This window comes from Pipistrellus kuhlii, unplaced genomic scaffold (assembly GCF_014108245.1).
Source record: "Pipistrellus kuhlii isolate mPipKuh1 unplaced genomic scaffold, mPipKuh1.p scaffold_m20_p_2, whole genome shotgun sequence".
In the NCBI taxonomy this organism is placed as follows: domain Eukaryota; kingdom Metazoa; phylum Chordata; class Mammalia; order Chiroptera; family Vespertilionidae; genus Pipistrellus; species Pipistrellus kuhlii.
Genome location: NW_023425515.1, coordinates 55,169,776 through 55,194,014, shown reverse-complemented (window position 1 = coordinate 55,194,014; position 24,239 = coordinate 55,169,776).

The window sequence follows — 24,239 nt, the reverse complement described above, 5'->3', positions numbered from 1 at the left end:
AGACCCCTGCTGACAGTAGAGGAGAATTGCAACCATGCTGCCCTAACCAGACACCAAATACATAATTTTCCTCATTAGCCTAGTCACCTTAAATATAGGTATGCCAATTCTCAAATGTGAAAGGTACATCACTATATGATTAATTTATAAAGGTGAATTCTCAAAATAAGGAACTTGTTACACATTGAGATTTTTATTCTGTTTAAGGTTTATAGTTTCCAAAACAATTACATGTCTTACATTATATAAAATAACTATTTTGGTTTGGTTTTTTAATATAAAAAATTGTATACAACTCTATAAATATACAGATATTGTGATAATAATACTAGCTAGATTTTTCAAAGATAATGTGGTATTCTAATAAAGAAGAAATACCAATGTTATCTTTATCTGAAAAATACATTAATTTTTTCCAAAAATTTTATTGAGGGCATATTCTAGGTTAGATACTACTCTATGAATTAGAAACACAGTTGTCTTATATTAGTCAAGTATCCTGCTTTGAAGAACTTTCATCTTTGGGGGGAAATAGATAAATAATTATATGAGATAACTTCAGAGTGTGGTAAAACATTACAACATGGAAAGGAGGTAGAGTGGTGAGAAGGTAACTGTAGGGGGACTGGTCAGAGATTGCTTCACTTTAGAGGTAAAATGTGGATCGAAACGTATATGCTGATAGAAAAATATTGCTATGTAAAAATGGGAGGCAAACAGAGCAGCAACTGAAAAATCTGGAAGGTGCAGGCAAAGGATAATTATGTCTGTCATTAAAAAGACACACATAATGGGGACCAAGCTTGGCTCAGCCTCTACCAGGTTTATAACGTGGATTATCGTGTTCTCTCAAAAGGCATCCTTATGCAGTAAAAATCAGAGTCTTTGGAACTAGAAAAAAAGAGAAGTTGGGGACAGTCCTAGGAGAAAGCTTGGGCAAGTTTCTAAATCTTTTTTAGGTAGCTGGCCTCATCTGAAAATTGTTGAAAATTGTACCTACTTAACAGGTTTTCTTGGTAATAAAAACTGATATACTATGTAAAAAGCATAAGCATAAAAGGCACTCAATACTTTTTCATTATTCTTTCCTCTGATTCCAGTGTTCCCTGAGTCTCGATTCACTAATAAGTCTCAGCTCAGCTACCAGAGACAATGAGATCAGAGTAAAAATATCCACAGGGCAGGCAGGCAGTTAGATGCAATGTTGAGTTAGTGAATAATCAAGGGCAAAGGTGGCACTTTAGTTTTCTTTGTCAACCCTAGGCCTAACATAAGGGCTGACACTGAATGGGGAAAAACACTTGTTAAATAAAGAGACTCACAGAAACTAGCTTTCGGTAATCCATGAAAGATAGTGTACAGCCCTAACTTCATGTGAAAATAAGACTAACACTTTATGGCCTCCAATGACTGCCAGCCATTCTAATGATCTATGATATCTTGACCTCATTGCTTTCCACTGTGGAATAAATGGTAAGATGAGGTCCATGAAACCACAAATCCATAAGAAATGGCTTTTGCTTAGAGAAATTCTATAATAGTTACAGAAGTTTATGGGTATATGGCATGCCTATAGGAATATTGATTCGGTATTTCCAAAATTCTGGCCCATGATGACAAAGAAGAAACCTTGATTTTCATGAAGGTAAGATGTGTTCCTCCCCCCCACCCCAATGTAAAAGTCTTTCTTTTATTTTGAGGTTATACTGTTCCCATATTTTGATGAATGTGCCTTACATTCCTAAAAAAATATATAGTGATAGTAGATGGAACATTTTCTTGAACTTTTTGGAAAAATAAGCAATCACAAGTCTTGGGGAGAGAGTACATCAATTTTACTTTATGTAAAATCCACCCCCAAAGAGATGTGAGAACTTCTGGAGTACCCAATTTATTGAAGAAAGATTCAAGGAGGCCTGTTGTGAGTTTTGTTAGGGAAACAGGCTCAAAAATAAAAATTAGAAGAGACATAAAAGAACAGAAGGTCAACTGATGTAGAAGTCACATCATAAATAGAGGCCCGGTGCATGACATTGGTGCATGAGTATATTTATCTCTGTCTTTCTTACTATGATGTGTTTTATATCATCAAGTGATTTAACTAATTTAATCCTGAGTATATCACACAATTTACTACTAAGATTTTTACTTGAGAATTCCAAACAAGAAGATGATCCCTTGAACTGAACCCTCTCCAATCCAAGACCCCTCAGGGGATGTCTAACTGCTGGTTTAGGCCCAACCCTTCTCACAATCCGAGACCATTGGCTCCTAACCGCTCGCCTGCCTGCCTGCCTGCCTGATAACTCCTAGCCACCTCTGCCTGTTGGCCTGATACTACTAACTGCTCCCCTGCCAGCCTGATTGTCCCTAACCATCTCTACCTGCTCAAACCTTATCCCCCTTAACTGCTCCCCCCTGCCAGCCCAATCACCCTTTAACTGCTACCCCAATCCAGCTTGATCACCCCTAACCACCTCTTCTCTCTGCCTCAGCCCCTGAACTGTGGCTTTGTCCTGAATATGTCCGGAAGATCTTTGGTCTAATTAGCATATTACCCTTTTATTAGTATAGCTATGTCCAATGCAACATGGACTGAGTGAACACTTGAATATAGTCAAATTCCTTTCTCTCCAGAGGAAGTTGGGAAACTGTGGGCTTTTGGGCAACCCTAGAAAATAGACTGAAGATGAAGAGAAGGAAAGGCTTATTTTTAAAAATCCCTACATTGTTGCTTAGTCTCTGACTACATTTATCAAGCTCAAACTGAGATAAGAATAATGCTCCAAAAATATCAGAGTAGAGAATGATGTAGGGGAAGGAGGTACATATCCTACAAATGTCTTAGCACAGACTTTTTCAAGATTCTGGGTTCTGAGCTGATTCAAGTTCAAGCTAAACTTAATCCTTCTGCACTCCCTCAGTTGCATAACTATCTCCTTCTGCTTAAGGCAGTGTGGCTAGGTAAATTATAGTTATTTAAACATTCACTTCCTTGATTTATTTTCATTTGGCTTCAGCACCTGCCTTCCATGGAAGCACACTAATAGCACACTTATGCTCCATCATAAGTTAAACTACTCAGCAACCAGTCTGCACTGTGTAATCATATTGCACTACAATAATTTTTACTCATTGAAATACATGGATAAGTGTTCTTAAACCATTTTTGAATACTCTATGTGCTGAGTGTTTATGGGTGTGCCCTTTACAACCACTACAATCATCTTGAAGGCCATAGCTAAGATTTCTCTCTCTAGCAGAGTGTCAAGGTCGGATTCAAATCCTAACTCTACCACTAATTAGCTGTGTGAATTTGGAAATTGATTTAAAATATGTATGCCACTGTTTCTTCACATGGAGTGGCTAATAATATTAATCTGTTTCAGAAATGTTTTGAGGTCAAATATTTAAAAGAGTGACTGGTCTTTAGTAAATGATCAATATTTGTTAGCCATTTTGTTGTGGAAGTGTTTTTAAAGTGTAGACTTAGTCTTGGACAATATTCCCCAAATCTACTCCCTGCTTCATAAGTTCTCAGCTACAAAATTTTAAAAATATACTTTATTGATTTTTTACAGAGAGGAAGGGCGAGGAATAGAGAGTTAGAAACATCGATGAGAGAGAAACATCGATCAGCTATCTCCTGTACCTCTTAATGGGGATATGCCTATAATAAAGATACATGCCCTTTACTGGAATTGAATCTGGGACCATTCAGTCCACAGGCCAACACTCTATCCACTGAGCCAAACTGGTTAGGGCTCAGCTACATAATTTAAAACAAATTACTCAACCTCTTTCTTTCTTGGCTACCTCAATTAAAGGAATTAAACAATTAAACTTAACTTTGAGGTTATTTTTAGGGAGCACTAAATATATATATATATATATATATATATATATATATACACACACACACACACACACACACACACATATATATATCTATATATCTATATATCTATCTATATCTATATATCAATATATCAATATATCTATATCTATATCTATATCTATATCTATATCTATATCTATATCTATATCACTTGGAATAATAGTCATCTGAGATTTGGAAACAGCCTAAGTGCCCATCAGCAGATGAGTGGATTAAAAAATTATGGTACATCTACACAATGGAATACTATGCTGCAGTAAAAAAAGAAGGGGTCTTTACCATTTGCAACAATATGGATGGAGCTGGAAAGCATTCTACTAAGTGAAATAAACCAGGCAGAGAAAGATAACTATCACATGATTTCACTCATTTATAGAATATAATGAACAACAGAAACTGATGAACAAAAACAGATCCAGAGACAGAGAAACATCAATCAGAATGTCAAACCTCAGGGAAGGTAGGGGAGGGGAGAGGTAAGAGGGAGAGATCAACAAAAGGACTTATATGCATGCATATAAGCCTATTCAATAGACACAGACAACAGGGAGGTAAGGGCATGAATGGGGGTTGGGGAGTAATGGGTGAATAAGGACACATATGTAATACCTAAATCAATAAAATAAAAAAAGGATAATAGTCACCATATATCAAGTGCTCAGGTTATTATTATAAAGGAAGAGTGTTAGTTGCTTTAATCTTTTCACTCTCTGAGTTATAGATTTAGGTCACTTCTACATCACACAGATGTCTCAATTACTTCTTTGCCTCTTTCCCATTCCCCCATTCCTCTCTTTCTTTCTATTTCCCTCTGCTCTCTTATTCACTTTCTCCTCTCTTTTCTTCTCCTCAGTTTTTGTTTTTGTAATTTAAAATCAATGTCTAAACCAGAGGCTCTTCAGGAAAGAGCTTTCTAAAGAGAATAAAAGGCAACTACTTTAAGCCAAGAAATAAAACCAATTTCAAAGGAAGTACAGTCCTGTGATACTTTTCTGAAAAAGGCAACATCTGAAGCTATTTGTCCTGGGATAACCTTGCCCTATCAAAATTGAATCAGAATGCTGCGTGAGGCCTTGAAATAGCATGTCTGCCCTCTCTCCCCATGAAAAGGATATGATCACATTCTTTTTAGGAGTAGAGGTGTGGGAACATCTTCTTGTTTGGGATTCTCAAGTAAAAATTCTAGTAGCAAATTGTGTGAGGATTAAATTAGTTAAATTACTTGTTGATGTGAATTACATCATAGTAAGAAAGAGAGATAAATAAACTCCATGTTTTAAATTAGAATTCCAAAGCAAGCATCACTGGTCCTATAGAAGAAGAGAAGAATCAAAGATAGACACTACTATAAAAAAGAACATAGGTCTAAAGAATAAAGGATTTTCTAATGGACTCATTCAAAGTCATACAGAGACTATCCTGAGAACGAGGTAGTTGTACCAATAAAGGCTAGATGGTCACTAGAGGAAGATGCTACATGGGGTTCAGCAACACTTAAATATAGATTGAGATTCTCACAAGTCCAAAACCCTTTGTTGTGTGACATGCATTTACAAAGGCAAATTATTCACAATGAAACTGAAACCCAAAGTAGCCAAATCCTTGGAGACATTCTAAATTTGGGAATTCTCTCCCCCCTTTATTTTTTTCTCTCTTCCTTTACACATATGGCCCAGAGTAGATATGCAAAAGTAATTTACAATTCTTGCCTCCCTAATTTGAAATTTTATAAGTCCAAGAGAGTAACCAGATTACAAAAACACTTGATTAATTGCACAAACCAGCAGTTAAATATTGTCGTTTAAAGACTCAAGTAAAAAATATTTCTTTTCCTTCAGGAAGAAATATGAATGTTAAAAAAGCACGGCGCCTCACAGAAGAAAGCTCTGTAATTAATCTGTAGAGCCATCTCCACTGTCAGAGGCAGAAAGGCCCCCGAGGAACTGCTTTCCTATAGAAGGAGGAGGCATCCGTGCTAACAGTGATGATGAGAAAGACCGAGAAAAGGATGTGAGGATTACTCTCAGAACCTACTGGATGCCTTGCCTACTTATAAGAACTAATATTTCTTGAGCATTTACTATTGACCTGAGAATATCATGAGTGATTTATATGGATTAATTTCCTAACCCCTGCAATAAAGAGCAATCTAACCAGTAAGTGTAGAAGCAGGATATGAATGGAGGCCATCTAACTGCAGTGTACATGTATATGTCAACCTAGACTACTATTTTCCGCAGCAAAATTTGAGGTATGATTAAAAATATCCATATCTGGGGAACAGACACAATGCCCACTACCTGTTCCTAGAGCAGTTATTTATTCACGTGTAAAGTTGAGTTGCTCTAACCAGACAATGTCTAAAACTCTAGGTTCAATGTCTAGATCTCAACTTGATATACCAACTACCTGGAGTACACTGACACATTTTATCAATGAAGATAATATATAATACCTCAATAAAGTCTCAGTATTAATCACTTCAATATTAGTGGGAAATTAACTATGTGTACAATAGATCCCTTATCCATAGTATTGCTTTCCATGGCTAAGTATATCACATAAATCACCACCATTGGCCAATTTCCATCCATAGACATTATATGGAAAATTCAAGAAATAAACAATTCATAATTTTTAAATGCATGCCATTCTGAGTCGTGTGAAGAAATATCACACTGTCCCTGGTCCAACCCATCTGCATATGAGTCATCCTTTTGTCAGCTTGTCCACACTATACCCGCGCCCCCCCCTCCCCCCCACACACATACATACTCTTTAGTCATATAGTAGCCATCTCACTTATCAGGTCTGCTGTCACAATTTCTCAGTGCTTATGTTCTAAGTAACCCTTACTTACTTAGTAAGTGTTCCAGAGAACAAGAGTAGTGATGTTAGCAATTTAGTTATGCCAAAGAGAAGCTATAAAGTACTTCCTTTAAGTGAAAGGTGAAAGTTCTCAATGGAAGGAATGAAACAAATCTTATGCTGAGGTTGCCAAGATGAATAGTAAGAATTAATCCTCTATCTGTGAAGTTGTGAGGAAAAAGAAATTTGTGCTAGTTTTCCTGTCACACCTCAAACTGCAAAAGTTGCATCCATGGTGTGTGCTAAGTGCTTCGTTAAGATGGAAAAGGCACTAAATTGGTGGGTGATAGAAATGAACAGAAAATGTGTTCCCATAGATGGGAACTTGTGCCAGGAAGCATTGAGCCTGTACGAAGACTTCAGTAGGGGATCCCCTGAAATGAGTCACCACATTAATATAACTTATTACAGTATAGTATATTTATTCTATTTCATTATCAGAGTTTTATTAATATCTTACGGTGCTTAATTTATAAAGTTTATCATAAGTATGATGTATTGAGAAAAGCATACTATATGTGGGGTTTGGTACTGTTTATGATTTGACATGCATTGGGGATCTTCAAGTATATCCCCCAGATAAAAGGAAGACGACTATATAGGTGTGTATATAAGGAGTCCTTCAAAAATCAATTAATATGTTTCGTTCAATGTATTAATTTTTCATAAGAAGTTATTTCCTGTGTAATCATTTTATCATTATTCTACTCCATAAGTACACAGAGCAACTGAGCATTTCTTTCTCTTCCAATTCTTAAAAGTATCACACTTCAAACTTCTCTAGTCTTAGTCAGAGCATTTCCACATGGGATTATAAATGTGGTTTCCATGGACTTCCTTCAGTCTGTAGCATGAGAGGAAATTATAAACCCCATAAAAATAACCAATCTGTATATACTATTTTTCTAATATTTTAAAAGCATTCTTACATTATATTATTGGTTTAAGCTTTTTATTTTTCAGTCTTAAAACTGAAAACACGTATACCCAATCTACATTATATTTGGTATGCTATACCACTATTTCCACCCTGACCTATACAAAGCCTGCAGAACTGAGAAAAATAAACTCACCTTGGAAAACACACTGTAATATGTGCCAAGATGCACTCCTAGTTCATCAGACATTTTCCCCAAAAACAATCAATACAGTAGCCCGAGGCAGACAATTTCAACATACATGTACTTTTGGAAATCAGATCATTATACCAGAAACTTTCTCCCTTTCTCAAAAAACACAGAAATTGTGACAGAAATTATATACAGAGTTGGCCTGAGGGGAAATTGTGTAGTAGTCAAAATGCCTCCTACTTTATTGTATGCGTAGTTCTCTTCTCTCCTTTTCCTTCCAGTGGAACAACCCCCGCTTCCCAAAATTTCCCTGGCACCCAGAACCTTCATGATCTCACTGACCCAAATCCACTTTGAGAAATTATTTTAAAAACTTATCCCAACAAACATGTAAAGGACCAGCACAGGTTTGAGGATATCAAAGCCCTTGTACTCAAAGGACACAGTGCAGAGGGCTACAGACATTAACTAGAGAACAGTATTTTATGGAAGCATATGTTATGAATCCAAATTCAGGGCTCTTTGAAGGTTTCCACATAGAAAAAATAATCAAAAGAAAGGAGATGATGAGGACTTATAAATTCTCTTTGGTGATACTGAAAATGGAAATATTTTTAAAGCCGTCTTTGCTGCACTCCCATTCTGAACTGCCATAGAAGAGAAATAGTTGATGTGAAACCAGTAAATGCTGGAGATGCATCCAAATTACAAATACTAGTGCATTTGAGCACAGATCTGCACAACCCTGGGTTATAGAGTAAAATGAATAGAGTACACAGTCACCCAATGCAAGCTTGCTCAGCATAACTGAGCGGCTTACAATGGCATAAGATCTACTGCCTGATGTCATGACTTCCCTTGATACATGGCCTAGGCTATTCTATTGTATAAAGGGTTACCACACCAAGCTGAGGAACCATACAGATAATACATCCTTATTTACACAAGTTCCTACCCCATCATCATATGTTACCCATGTAGTCACAGCAAACAATTACCCAAGTAGTCACAGCAAACACTAAGGACATTCCATGCAATGTTGTATGGTGGATGGTGTGATATGTTGAATAAGGATGTGGACTTGAAATCACATTCTGACTTAAAATTGGGCACTGTCACTCTCTAGTGGTGAATATAGTCATGTAGTCACTGCTCTGTGTGCTGGTTTCTTCAACTATAAAATGGGGGAAAATTATATGGTCTTTGGTTTTGGGGGGACTTCAAATAACATAAAGTATAAATGTCACCTGAGATATAAAGTTTAGGAGGAAGTTAAAGTAATAGTGAAAATGCTGATGTTGATAATAAAAATGGTATCACAAACGTGTTGTCAAAAGGTAAGCATATTTCAAATCACTCAGCCCTGTGGCCAATATTTATAGTGGTTTAGAGCAAAGACTCAGAGACCAAATATTTTGGACGAACTACTCACGTTTTCCATTATTAAGTTTCCCACCTAAAATAAGATCAATAACAGTATCACGCACAGATATTTGCTGTGAAGGTGAAACGAATTAACACATGTAAACAGAATGGCGCCTGATACAGAAGCAACAAGAAGTAACTCTTAGCTGTTATTGTTGTCACTATCCTGGCCAACAGTGGAGGTGAGAGCATGGCAAAAATATGGAGATAACTCCCTGTAAGAGAGTTACAGTTCTCCAGAATGGCAAGACGTTTGTGGTGGAAGGGGCTCATCACGTTCATTCTTAAAACATCATATTCCCTTCATTGGTTCTCTTGCCTGCATAGTAACCATGGGAGCCCAGCTGAGGTTCCAGAATCATATCCCATAAATCACTTCATTAGGTCATAGCTGGTTTGGTCATTATCGAATCACAACTTAATCTTTTCCACTGAAAATATATGGCAAACACCTAATAATATATCCATTCATTACTTTGCATAGTCTTTTTGTAAACTATACTAAGAGTTTGGAAATAAAAATTATCTGTTATATGGTTGTCCATATTCACATGAAAATGCTAAAGATACAACAAAAGCAAAGCCTAAAAAAGCTATGACATTGATATTTTCAGGCTCAGTACACCATTGCCATCACCACCACCAGATCATTATTATCATCAAAAGCAGCATCACCACCAACATCATCTTCTTCATATTAGCTACCATTTATTGATTATCTATGACATTTTGTTCTTAGCATACCCACCATAACTTCAGAAAGCAATTATCACTCTAACCGCTAATCTGTGTTTTTTCATTAAGATACTTTTTTTTCTTTTCCACTTCTGAAATTAAAAGCTACACAATGCACAGCAATACTTCCATCCTACATTTTCCATATATAGCAGACCCATTTTGAAACACAATAGTAAACCACTGCCTGAGGCACTCAATTAACAATGAAACAAAATGAAATGTTTAGTTTATAATAATGCATCACAGAGGGCCAATTCCAATAGTAACCTTGGAGTAATGCTAGTTCAGTCTTTTGCCGGAAGACCATTCTATTGTGCCTTGTAATTAATAATTTCACACATGGATATTGATGACAGAATTCAAACAGGGAATTTGCAGCACCTCAGAAAATCTGTCCCATCAAGGGAACAGCGGGGCTGGCTCGATGAGCTCCATCAGCTAGGATAATTATTATGAATAAGGAGGTGTGTCACCTCCCTGTAAAGGGCAGGGCAGGGGTGCTTGTACCAAATTACATACAAGCTACACACAAGTCAGTTTGTTGGAATATCTGAGCTACCCTCGGTAAATGCAAATAGCCCAATACAACACGGCTGGTGCTGTCAACTTGGAAAACAAAACTGAATTTGGAAAGCAGGATAAGGAACTGAGGACTGGCTAAGCATGCAAAGCCAAGAGAATGGCTAAGCCCAAGCCAGAAGCCAATAAGAGTCACTGCCAATTTTCTAGGAGCAGTCACTGTTCAAATATTTAATAACTTCCAAGTATTCTTTTCCCTCTTTTTACTATTTATTTCCATCTTGCCAACTAAATCCTACTCTACACTGACTGCACTGCTAAGAACTCATTTTCTTCAAGTCTAAAACTCCGACCTCCAAGTAGATTTAGATAATGCAATGGGAAAAAGGCTATGCATTTTAATATTTTAGGCTCCAAAGTACATGAAAAATTATGCCAGTGCCAAAGCTTCAAGTCTGTCTTGTAAGGAGAAAGGAACAAAACAGAAGTATCAATAATACAGAGAAGTGTGCCCCAAATGATAAAAGAGACACATACCTGAAAACTCCCTAAAAAAAAGTTATTTAAATGAAAATAAAATGCATTAGAGAAAAATGTTCTTTAATAGAATTTCACCATGCATACTGCTGGAAAGGGAATTATATTTCCCTCAGTGCTTCTTTGTGCAAAATGGAGATTTGAATACGGGTTCACTTACCTTGAAGAAAGGTACCACTGAACATTATATGATGATATAGATGATAGAACTATTTAAATATTTCTTAATTTTATGTTATTTACTGGTCAGTTAGCACTTCTGGGTAAAGACTTGCAAATTAAATAGAGGTTATGGAAGACACTGAGATGTCATCTGGTAGCATATTCAGTGGAGAATGTCACATGTACTGAGGCAGTCCAGCAACCATAGTTCTGTTGTAAAAATCAGTTGCACTTACCTAGAAAAAAGAGAGAGAGAGAGAAAAAAGGGGGGACATGTTAAAAGAGTTCTTTGAAACCTATGTTTGTTCATTGCTTGCCTTTTCCTCCCTTTTCACATTCTCTTTACTTTTCAGAAAGAGCCTTATCAGTATCTCAGTATTAATATCAAAAATCACATGAATACAATGGGAAAGATGATGCTTATCTTTATGTATGATCCCCACCCCACCTGCCTTTCTGTCCTGCTGTGCACACATTTCTCTCTGGCTATCTAGTCTTTAGTGTTCTGTTTAGAAATAACCTCCATTAAGAAGCATTTGTACATATTTCAAGTCCAACATAAGTGCTGCTTCAATGTGCCTAGCTCCCTGTAAATACCGCTGCTTAAACAGTAGTTGTGATACTGACTTTTATAATAACCGTCTACTTATATGCCACATACTAGAATATGAACTCTTTGGGAATAGAGTCTATTTTGCCCCATACTTTCCACAGCATGACCTATGATATGAAAAATCTCAATAAGTATTGATGAATGAATAAATTAACTAATGAATAGCAAATAGAACCTAAAAAAAAGAGCTAACAAAAGATAGAGTTGATGGCCTACAATGACTGTATAATCTATATTTTAAGAGAAAGCCCTAAGGATGTTGTCCTGCTTCCTTTATGCTAAGCTTCTCAGGTTAGAAAAATAATAACAAAATATAGAAGCTGTGGGTTAGAACACTTTTTCATGGATATAACATGGTACTAGATCCATTTGAAGATCCAGAGAAGAAAAACATCTCTGAGTGGCTCCACTCAAAAGCATCCATGTCATGTGTCTGACAGTGACTTGTACAAATGCCCTTACTCCCTAACCCTTACTTTCCTCATATATAAATAAAAATTACTATATTTGGCTTATCAACATCATTATTTTTTAACTTTTTACATTGACATAATTATAGGCATACAGGGAATTTCAAATTAGTACACAGAGCCCTGGGAACCGTCTCCCAACTTCCTTTAATGAAGACATGGTATATAACTGTAGTACATATGAAAAGCAGGAAACATCACTATTTATTGATCTAGATGAGATGTTGGAAGTAAATGTATTTTTCATTGCATTCTTTTTTTGTTAACTATCTTTTTTATTCAACAATTATTTAATAAAGGCTCACTATGTGTTATACTGTACACTAGAAATACATTTGAGATCAAAATAAGTCTGTCCAAGATTGTGTCATTAAAATATTGTTCAGTAAATTCAATTTGTGCAAGAATCAAAAACAGGAATATCTAATTCAAACTAGAAAGGCTCCCTAACGTGAATGTTTAAGACTAGACTCAAATCTGAATAATTTGGAATTATCCAGGTAAAGAAACACAGGACTTACACAGGGGAAAGGAAGAGTATTTGTGGAGGCAAAGAAAAAAATCTAGCCTATTTCAGTTTGAATAGCTGCCATGTTTATTTTTCAAAATTGAGTGAGTGGTGGCAAGTTTACATGACTAAAAGACTAAATCGGCATGGCTGTATGAGTGTTGTAGTTAGAGATAACCTATTGAAAATGAAGATCTGGATAAAATAGGGTTTGATAGGCCAGGATAGAGAGTCCAGGGTTATGGATTAAACAGGGGAGTATCATAAGCAAATGGTTATATTCCAGATGTCTGTAGAGAAATCAATATGATGGGACAAATGTGGAAGTGGAGGCAGGAAGGTCAACTAGAGGTTGTACCATTAAGCCAGACAAAACACTGTAGCAAGTATAGCCAAAACAGTGGGCAAAGGAAATGAGAAACATGGAGGGACTGCTTCAATGACTTAATTGGAGATAAGCAGTATATATATGTGAAAGGGAGGCAATAATAAAAAGCTGTTTCTAAGTTGAGCAATATATGTTGGTACAATTCAAGAGGAGGTGAAGCTTCAGGTGACCTATGATAGTGAAAGCACTTTGTAACCTGGGAAGTGCTACTAAATGTAAGTTTTTTCCTATATGCATGTGTAATACTGAAAAAAGATTAGAACAAGAAGTGGCCTATTTTTAGAAAGCAATGTCAGTGCATGTCTTCTACACAGCATGTCAAAATTGGTTTGTGGTGCCACTTAGTAATGCCAAGACAATTCATTAAGAGAATCATGAACAAGCAGGTGTTTCCATTAGAGCTTTTTCTAATAAACACATATACACAACTCACATTCACACACAGCATCCAACACAGTGCACAATTAAACTTGCTGAAACACCTAAAGAATCCAGTAAAAAAAAGTGGTAGAAATGCATTTTTTTTTCATTTAAAAATGGAAACTAATCTAACACAAAAAATAAAAAGTTGCTCAGGATATTGATGATTAAATACCCCATCATGCTGATTACTTCTCAGCACATTATTTAAATAAATATAAATCAACAAACTATACATTCTGAGACCATTTGGTGACTTAAATTGAATTAGTGATGTCATAAGTTTCAAGGTACCAAAGATTAATTAGACTATTGTTTTTAATTAAAATAATTATGTATATACTGTCTAATTCCACCTACTTGCTTATGCATTGCTTAAGACTTTGATACACATATTACTTATTTTTGAATTTCCCATGGGGCACAGCAGAAGGCTTGCATGAAATAGGCACTCAAAACTATTGTTGTATTTATGAACTTCATTACAAATAAAATGCACTCAGCTATACAAGTGATTTATTTTCAATCTAATAGTATTGGTGGTGATTACTTTAAAAGAGTGCTAGTGTTGGCAAGGTATCTGTTCAACTTTTCAGGAAACCATCAATTCTCTTTAAGTTGACAAATGGTAATTTATCAGAAGAAAGTTAAGGAGAGAAAGGAAATTCCATGAAAGGGTTTTTCAAAGAACCATGCTTATTAATGTTACTGATTCAAAAAATATGCCTAACAAAACAATTTTGAGAAGATTCATAAGACAGTGTTATTTTTTAAAGTTTCTTTCATGTATATTGCCAATTCCCTCATTGACTTAGAACAAATCAATAATGAGGAAGATTTTTTGAAAGGAATGTATGGAGTAAAGCTCAGCCAGCAGTGACATTACTATTGTTATTGTTTTAATGAATGACTTATTGGTGGGGAACTACCGTTGACATAAGGGATGGTTTTCATGTTCCCCTAACTGAGCCTGTGATGTTAAAGGACAATGAGATGAAAGTCTTGCACCACCTGCTGTGCTGGAGAGGCTGGGAAAGGGAATAGCAGCTAAAATGGCACAGGCACAGGACCTCCTAAACCCACCTTGGCATCTTGCTTTGTGTTGTAAAACATATTAATATTTTATAGCCTGATCACATCCTACATTTCCCCTGATATTTTGAACAAATTATAATACAATCTGTTTTTGCAAATGGGCCATAGTTAGATATTCAGCACTAAAATTCTTTACTTTTTTTTTTTTTCCAGAAGAGAACATATGAAGTGTTTACCGATATTCTTTACAATAAGAAATCAGAAGGCCCTAACCCAGAAAAGACCTCTCCAATGTAGACTGGTGAGTGCATCTTGGCCAGGCTGTTTGAAAGTCTACATGCTGTCTGGATGAAAACCTGGAAGCAGACAACTGGAGTGGAGGCAACTGTATTGATGTAGATTAATCGCCCCTACATCTTCAGAGAACCACCTTGCTCCCACTGAATAATATTGCATACAGGTTTTTATGGTGACAAGGAGGGGAAAACCATGAGAAATTGCCAAGATATTGGCCTGGAAAGAGAGGCTAAGCTTATATAAACTTTTGCAGAAAAAACTCATTGAGCTGGGATTGATTGTTACTGAACTGCTTGCTCTGGAGGTGCTGAAAGGCATCACAGGGCCAGCACCAGATTCACAAACTTTACAATCACATCTTGCAATTTTATGAGACAGTTGCCTCCATTAATTAAGTCAGTGGTTTCAGGGAGGTCACAGCTCTCAGTGTCCCAGTTTTAGGGACAATTGATGCCTACATTATCCAAAGTGGCTCTACAGAGAAGATGAAGGATACCACATCGTCTTATCTATTTTATTTGAGACCTTAATTGTTTTCACTTGAGCAACCAAAAAAGAGAGGAAGAATTCAAGGCTATCAGCAAACATTCTATTTCATAGTTATATTATTGGCTGAATTATTAATTGAATGAAAACATTTTAATGGGCATAAAAGTCACTTGGAAATGAGATAAAATGTTCTAGGCACTTCTTGCCTAGACACAGACCTAAAGCAAAAGCACTCTGACAGTTTGATTATTATGCATATTAGTGCAATCTAGTTGGCTCCTAATTCCTAGACTGGAATTCCTTGGTTTCATAAACGTCTCTTCTGGTTGTTTGCTTTTCTTGCATGTATATAAAATACCCAGGGATCATTCTTTTCTTCTGATAATTCACACATTGTATTTGCAACACTATCTCACATTGACACTATCAGAAATGTCTTGCTCCATCTTGGTACCTGTGTTGGGTAGAGGGACCTAGAACTGTGGCTCAGTCCTCCAATTTGCATCCTTGAGAGGCCTCTACTTTGGATCCTTATAGAGGCCTGTTTTCTTTATGATCTTATTTTCTACTACCTCCACCATAACCACCACCCCTCTGCTCATTCTACTTCAGTCACACTGTCAATTTGAGTGTACCAGCCACTTACCAACATAGGACAATTGTATTGTCTATGACTTTTGATTGGATCAGTCTTCTGCCAAATACTTATACTCTATCACTTCTTTCAAGTATTTGCTGAAATTTTAACTTTTCAAAGAGGCTTACCCTGACCACTCCTACTCCATACTGACACCTGACCCTGACATTGCTTTGAACCCCCAATGACTTAACTAGATCTACTTTTTCATTTAATCCTAGCACTTTTCCCTTACTGACCTATAAATTAACTTACTTATATACTTTTAAATTTATGCTCACCCATTAGAATTTATATATATATATATATATATATATGTATATATATATATATATATATATATATATATATATATATATATGTGTGTGTGTGTGTATGTGTGTGTGTGTGTGTGTGTGTGTGTGTGTGCTACATATGTATGTTATGCATTGTTCATGTGCACAATATGTGTGGTTATTAAGAGCAAAGCTCCATAAATATGTTACATGGATTAATGAAACAGTGGGCTCTTAGTGAATCTGTTTCTTTCCTCCTTTTTGAAATGTGTGTATCCTAAAGAATAAATTGTTACTTGTCCTGCCCTCTTCTATAACTTGTTTGTCCCTGTTGGCACCAAACACTTGTTTTATTTTGCTGACCCTGATTTCTTCCCCTCCCATTGTATTGTTAGCTCTGCTTTCTTTCTTTATTTTTAATCAAGTCTTCAAATGTCAATGTCAGTAACCATAGCAAGAAGGATGCACCACTGACAGAAAACAAGATTAAGTCTTAAACGTGTGGAATTGAAGGAAATCCAGGTACTATCGTTTCTGATCTCATTACACATCAGCCAATCAATGGAACTCTCCTCTCACTGACCTAGAATTCTAATACATAAGTCACCAGAGCTGGAAAACATCAAAGAAAAATCCTTTCTCTTGCATGCAAACCATGTAAGTTGGTAATAGCTACTCAACCACCATTGACCTGCTAATTAATCCATAGATTTTTTTGTTGTGACTTTAATCATTTTGACTGATAACTAAGTCACTTTAGAAGTACTCATTCTCTGCTCAGACTCACCAGCTAAATGCTACTAGAGTTCGTAGTAATAAAACACTAAAATATATTGACTCCCTGCCAACTTGTTCTTTCTCTAGCTTTCTTTTCTACCTGTCAGCTGGTGCTACTCTACCTGCAGAATACAGAGAAGGAGAAGGAACAGCTAGTACATGAATAGTTTGTGTCACACTATGATTTGTCATCTGAGTCAAGAAACAAGTTGGTCCTGCTCTTTCTGAACTGAAGATTGACTTGTCCTGCTGACTCCCCATCAGTGATTTCAAATCAGCACAAACATAACTGGATCAGACCTTATTCCCAGAGTTCCCTTTACTGAGAACATCTGGTGGATTTTCATCTTTCATAACCAATCAACAAGTGATGTATATTTTCTGATGGGATCATATTTTCATGTGGAGATTCACAAAGTATCTACTGAACATGTTAGTATATACTGACCCTATATGAATTCTATCCTTTGATTTGAAGGGCACTCAACTCTATCTACCGCGTAAAGAACAACTTAAGTGCTGGCTTCTTCTTCCTGTTCTGATGCTTATCTACCGTGTGCCTTTACAAGGGTCTATTCACCTCTCTGAGCCTCAGTAGCCAGAATGGAAAGAACTGGCCACATATCTCCCCCATAAGCAAGTGGTTAAGTTTATGTTTTGTCACATACAAGAACAATTCACTAGAGGCCCAGTGCACAAAATGTATGCAGTGGGCAGGAGGGAGGTTGAAGGTTTTCTCAACCTGGCTTGTCCCTTCTCACAGTCTGGGAGCCCTCAGGAGAGAGCTTACATGGCTTAGGCCCACTCACCATGGGGAACAGGCCTAAGCTGCAGTCTTGCCTCCCACTGCTGGAGGCAACCAGCTGATCAGGGAAAGGCTCCACTCCCATCATCACCTTGCTGCTGCTGCCTCTGGCCTCCCTCTGAAAAAGGCAACCCAGTGATCAGTGGAAGATGATGCCTCCATCACTCCTCTGCTGTTGCCACTACCAGCCATGAGGATAACTGAGCCTTGGCCTTCGCAATCACTGTGGCTTACCTGAGCCTTGCCCAGCCCTCATTGCCTGAGCCTCAGGCCCTCACAGCGACAGTGGTCACCGGTGGCCCTGGACCAGTTCTGGGCAAGCAGCAGCTGCCATCACATTCCCAATGCTGCAAGTCCCCGCCCCCATTCCTCACTCTGCAATTCCTCTTCTACCCATTCCTGCTGTGTATGCAGCCTGCTGATCAGTTATTACTGTGATGGTGCCCCAATCAATTTGCATATTACCCTATTATTAGATAGATTTCCTCTGAAATATAATGTAGCACTTTATATGTGATCAAATGTTTATAAGACAAAGAAAAAAACAAAACCTGAGATGTTGCTCTAATTTAGTCATCAAAATGTGTGGCTCCAACAAGCCCCGTTGATACATCATTAGTAAATAGACAAGCAAAAATCATGCTTACCATGTAGTCTTCTTTTATAGGAATTAATTTTTCACCCATTTGGATTTCCCAGCAACTTAGTGAGCCACTCTGAAAGTGCAGCCAGAAATGTGAACCCTGCTTGTATTGAAGTGTGGCTGCTAAGTAAAGGCCTGCCCACTCAAAGGCCACCTGGGGCCCTGAGTGTGAGAACAGAAGTGTCCTCATATGGAACAGCTTGGGAGAGAGCCAAGAGCACCTAATCTACAGCTAGTGTGACTGATTTTCTAACAACAGAGAAAATTTCCAATGAAAATATTTCTTTTAAAGGTTTTCAGTTTATGAGGTTATCCATTTATTTCAAATAATATTGTCCATGGTCAAATATGTTTAGAATCCCCTATTAGAACTGCCTCTTGTGACAGTTTACTGGATTGTTAACTTTGACACTGATTATGTCCAAATGTTACCTTTATAACTCAAACAGTTTTACTAACACTAAAGATATTAAAAATAAATATGTCTCAAGGAGGTTTTGAAAAGAAAATTGTGGGGATGTTTTGATTATTATTGCAGAGTCAAAATAAGAACATGCCCTCCTATGGTAAGTTTATGTTTTCTACACTTGTTCTCCCTGAGGCACAGAACTGGGAGGGTAAAAAAATATGACATTTAGAGCGAGACTCTTCCTTTAACTTCCATAGGAATTCACTAGCTATACTGACAGATAGCTATCCATATATCTGGGGTTTAATATTTTCATCTTTAAAGTATAAAACCCATTTTATAAGGTCATTCAAAGAGAAAGTCTTAGATCTATAGAAGACATTAAAATAGAATCTTGCATGAAGCAAAAAAACAACAAACAAACAGAAATGTTATTTATTTTAGGATTTATTATCACTGCTTAAGTTATTATTTCAATGACACAGATGATAACTTGCAAAGTGTCACCCTACAGAAGAGGTGAAGGGATCCATGAAGGAGCAATTTCTTGAGGCACCAACCAAATTTGCCTGCACTTATACACCAAGAATCTCCAGAAAATCATGAGGTGGAAACTCAGATGATAACGTAGCACAAGAGATTTAGTGGGTGGAAAAATAATACTATTTTTTGTTTGTTGGTTGGTTGGTTGATTTTTTGTGTGTGTTGTTTTTTGTTTATTTTTGCAGAAATAGCTATAACACTAAACATTGCTTCAGAGATATTTGATATTTATTGTACTTTCCACAAAAGCTTAAAATAAATGATAGACATGGCTCTGAATCTTCAGTTGAGCTTTAAAATTGTTAAGATGTGGTGTATTCGTATTAATATAATAATTTTAACAACTTAAGTAGAATACATTATACTTATCCCCCTCTTATTGCCAATATTTTGTGAGCACAGAAAGAAGATCTCTGCAGAAATATCCTACTTCATATTTCTGGGGGGGGGAAATAATTTTTATATTCTTGCTTACTTGTTTTGTACTGTCTTGTAATGTATTGTATTGCCTCTTTTCTGGAGAAACAGCCCAGCAAAAGCAAATACATCACCAGATCACCATTAGCAGACCTTACCTTAAGAAAACAGGGAGAATAACATTCTGATGGGCCTAACATTTATGTTTCTATTCAAACATAGAGCAGTCATCATCAATGGTTCCTATCATTTCACAATAATAGAGGGTATGTGGTAATTTAGGAAAGTATACAGGGCAGAACTTATACTGCCCTTGTACATAATTACTCTGTCCTTATAGTTATCATGGTGCCATTGACAAGTGAAAACAATATGATGAACTTGTATTTGGGAATATCTACATGTTCCTTTTAAATAATCCCAGAAGAAGGGGTAGATTAGCTTCGTCTGACTATTTCAGCTTCCTTCTTGATGAAAATAACACAATTTTCTTTTTATTACGTCTAGTACCTTTTGCTCCTGCTCCTTAAATGTTCTTCCATATTTTTTTTTAAATCAGCCTCTTCCTTTGGTCTTTGTCTTACTGTTCTAACCTTGTTCTTGCAATTCATGAATTACTCTTTCCCTCTTCCCTTCAGTAACTCCAGTTCTTCTTGACCTCAACTCTGCACTTTCTCTGGGGTACAATTACTGACTCTGCACCCTTTTATGACTTTCTCTGAAAGAGCCCATATATTTTCTTACTCATCTTGTATCCTTAAGCAAATTACCTCCCAATCTTTCTCTCTAGCACCAGCTTCTTGCAAGGCCACCAAACCTAGTGGATATCTCTCCCTTGGCAATTTAATATCACCTTAACTTCATGATATTTATTACCACTTCACCTTGCTTCCCAAGATCACCCCATTTGAGCCAATGGGGATTTTTTTTCTAGTCAATTGGAGTTGACTTTTAAGAGAACCCTGTGACTCTCCCTCTCAACCCAGCATCTAAATAGTCCACTAGTTCTCTATATTTCCTTTTAATATCTCTGTATTCTGTCACTAAACTGATTTAATTATATGTATTTTAATTTGTGTTTCTAGTTTATAGCTACTCACAGCTGCCTCTTTTCTGTACTGCCTTCATATTACCTACATCATATAACACTGACATTTTTTAAACACTTGGTTTTATTAAATCACTTTCCTAAATATGAATTTACAGCTTCTCCTTTTTTTGTCTTTACAGATCAAATATAAAGTGTTCATCCTGGTACTGTAAGCCCCATTGAAGTCTTGCAGTCAGATCTCCCAAAGCTCTCAGAGAAGATAAATTTTTCTCTGGTTAGTTTGCTTATATGCCAAACACATTCCTGCCCATCCATCTTTCCTCAATCCTTTTGCCTACCTAGAATACCCTCATCCTTTCTCTAAGTCAAACAAATGTCTGTCATGGATTTCCTTTATCTCTCTCAATTCAGACTGACTTCTCTTTTTCAAAATGTCAGCATATTTACTACTAGTACTCTGAGGTCTAATAACTTTAAGTAACCCTATTTCTGGATATCAATTCAAAAGAAACAAAGTCATTGTCTCAAAGAAGTATCTGGATTCCCATGTTCACAGCAGCATTATTCACAATAGCCAAGGTATGGGAACAACCTGTGGTCCCCAGTGAATTAATGGCTAAAGAAAATATATGCATACACAATAGATTGCTACTCAGTTTTGTTGTTGTCTGTTTTGTTTTTTAAAAAAGAGGGGAATCCTGTCATTTTTAGACAATACGGCTGAACGTGGAGAGCGTTATGCTAAATTAAACAAGCTGGACAAAGACAAATACTACTTGGTATCAGTTACATGTGGATCTAAAAAAGAAGTTTAACCCATGGGATCACAGTAAAAATGTGGTCACCAGGGTTTGTGGGATGGGGAAACAGGGAGAGGCTGGTAAAAGGCAGAAACTGTCAGTGATAAAATGAATAAGGTCTGCGGATCAAACATATAGCATTGTGATTACAGCTGATAACAATAATAAAATTTGCTCAGAGACGAGACCTAAAACTGGACTTAAAAATAGCAAATATGTGAAGTGATGGATGTGTTAATTAGCTTGCTTGGGAAGAATCCTTTCATAGTATATATACATATTAAATCATCATGCTGTACACTTCAAATATCTTACAATTTTGTCAATTAAAGCTCTATAAAGCTGGAGAAACATGATGAAAAGCAGGAAAAGGAGCTGGCAGATCACTAGAAACAGGAAAATGTCCCAGATGTCCCAGATGTCAAGAAGGAAAGTAGTAAATTTCCTAAGTTCAGGCTAAAGAGATAGAAAATTTTTGGCAAAATTATAGTAAAAAAAAAAAGTAGATTTTTTTTACCTTTATTTGTTAATGAACTCAACAAATATTAATTAACATATCCCTGTGTTGCTGGGAACATAGTAGTAACTAAGAGACAAGGTGTCCTTTCTGATGAAAACATTATATTGGGAGCAATTTAGAAAAAACAAACAAACAAACAAAACAAAAACTAGAAGTCAGCCGAAACCAGTTTGGCTCAGTGAATAGAGCATCTGTCTGTGGACTGAGGTTCCAGGTTCGATTCCGGTGAAGGGCATGTACATTGGTTGCAGGCATATCCCCGGTATGGGGTTTGCATGAGGCAGCTGGTCGATATTTCTCTCTCATTGATGTTTCTAACTCTCTATCCCTCTCCCTTCCTCTCTGTAAAAAATAAATAAAATATATTTACAAGCAAACAAACAAAAACTAGAAGTCAGTCAACACCAGGTGTTAATAGGTAGCTCAATGAAGTAATGTCAAACTTCAGAAATAAGACTTTCAGGCAGTTTATACAGGCCACTGCCACAAACAGTCCACTGTGCTACTGACTTGAGCAGAGAATTTGACTTTGTCTCTCAGGATATTCTGAAAAATAAGAGGTGAAATGTGACCTTTGATTCTAATTATACTGGAAAGAGGTTCTTTCCCATTCAACATTCAATACCTTGTCAAATTTGTAGGTGACACAAAGCTGAAAGCAATATCTAATGTAGCAGAAGACAGGAGCTAGACTCAAAGTAATCCTGACAGATTGGAAGAGCAGCCTAAGCCAACAAAATGAAATGTAATAGGAGAAAGTATAATATTCTATATTTGGCTGTAGAAAAAGATTTTGTTTTGTTTTTTCAAAACAAAAATTCGGAAAGCAACAACTTATAAAAAAATAACATGATACATTAAACTTTATCAAATTTAGAAAGTATGTTCATCTGAAGACATTACAAAAATGAATAGGCAAATCATAGATGAGGAGAAAATATTCACATAGCAGCTATCTGATAAAGGACTGGTAACCATGATACAAAAAGAACATCTACAACTCAATTAAAAAAATTGCAACTTATTTGAAATTCTATCATCAAGGTATCAGAAAATGATCCATGGATAGAGGAATGAATAGAGAGGTGATAAAACAATCTGCAGTGTTAATTATAGAATATAGGTAATGAGTATAAGGGTATTTAATATACAGATTTTTAAAAAATATATTTTATTGATTTTTTTTTTTTTTACAGAGAGGAAGGGATAGAGATAGAAAGCCAAAAACATCGATGAGAGAGAAACATCGACCAGCCACCTCCTGCACACCCCCCATTGGGGATGTGCCCCCAACCAACGTACATGCCCTTGACCAGAATCGAACCCGGGACCTTTCAGTCCGCAGACCGACATTCTACCACTGAGCCAAACAAGTTTCAGCAATATACAGATTTTTAAACTTTTCTGTATACTGGAAACTTTTATACTATGTTGAGCAAAAAAGAATCAGGTTAATGATATAAGTTGTAGAAATTCTATGTTGCGTATTTAATAGCAATATTAAATGTAAGAAAGATCAGGTTACAAAAGTATACAAACATGCATGTGTACCTGTGTGCATGTGTGTGTGTCCCACTGTGTGTATCCCACGGTTATAGTGGAATGAATGTACAACAAATGTTTAACATTGGTTTTCTTGCAGTGCAAAGAGATGGAAGGAGGGGGGGAAGTAATTTTTATATTCTTTTTTATTTGTTTTGTACTGTCTTGTAATCAATGTGAATTGTACATTTTAAAAGACATTATGTTTTAGTAAGAGGTCCTATAATTTGGATGAAAAGGTATTAAGCTCACAGGATTTATCCAAGTTTTGCAGAAGTGATGCACAGTAGAAGGAAGCAAAAGGAAGGATTGTTCTATCTTGGTGGCTGGCTGTAGGACTAAGCAGAAGAACAAATCACAAATAAAAAAGATAATTATGTTGT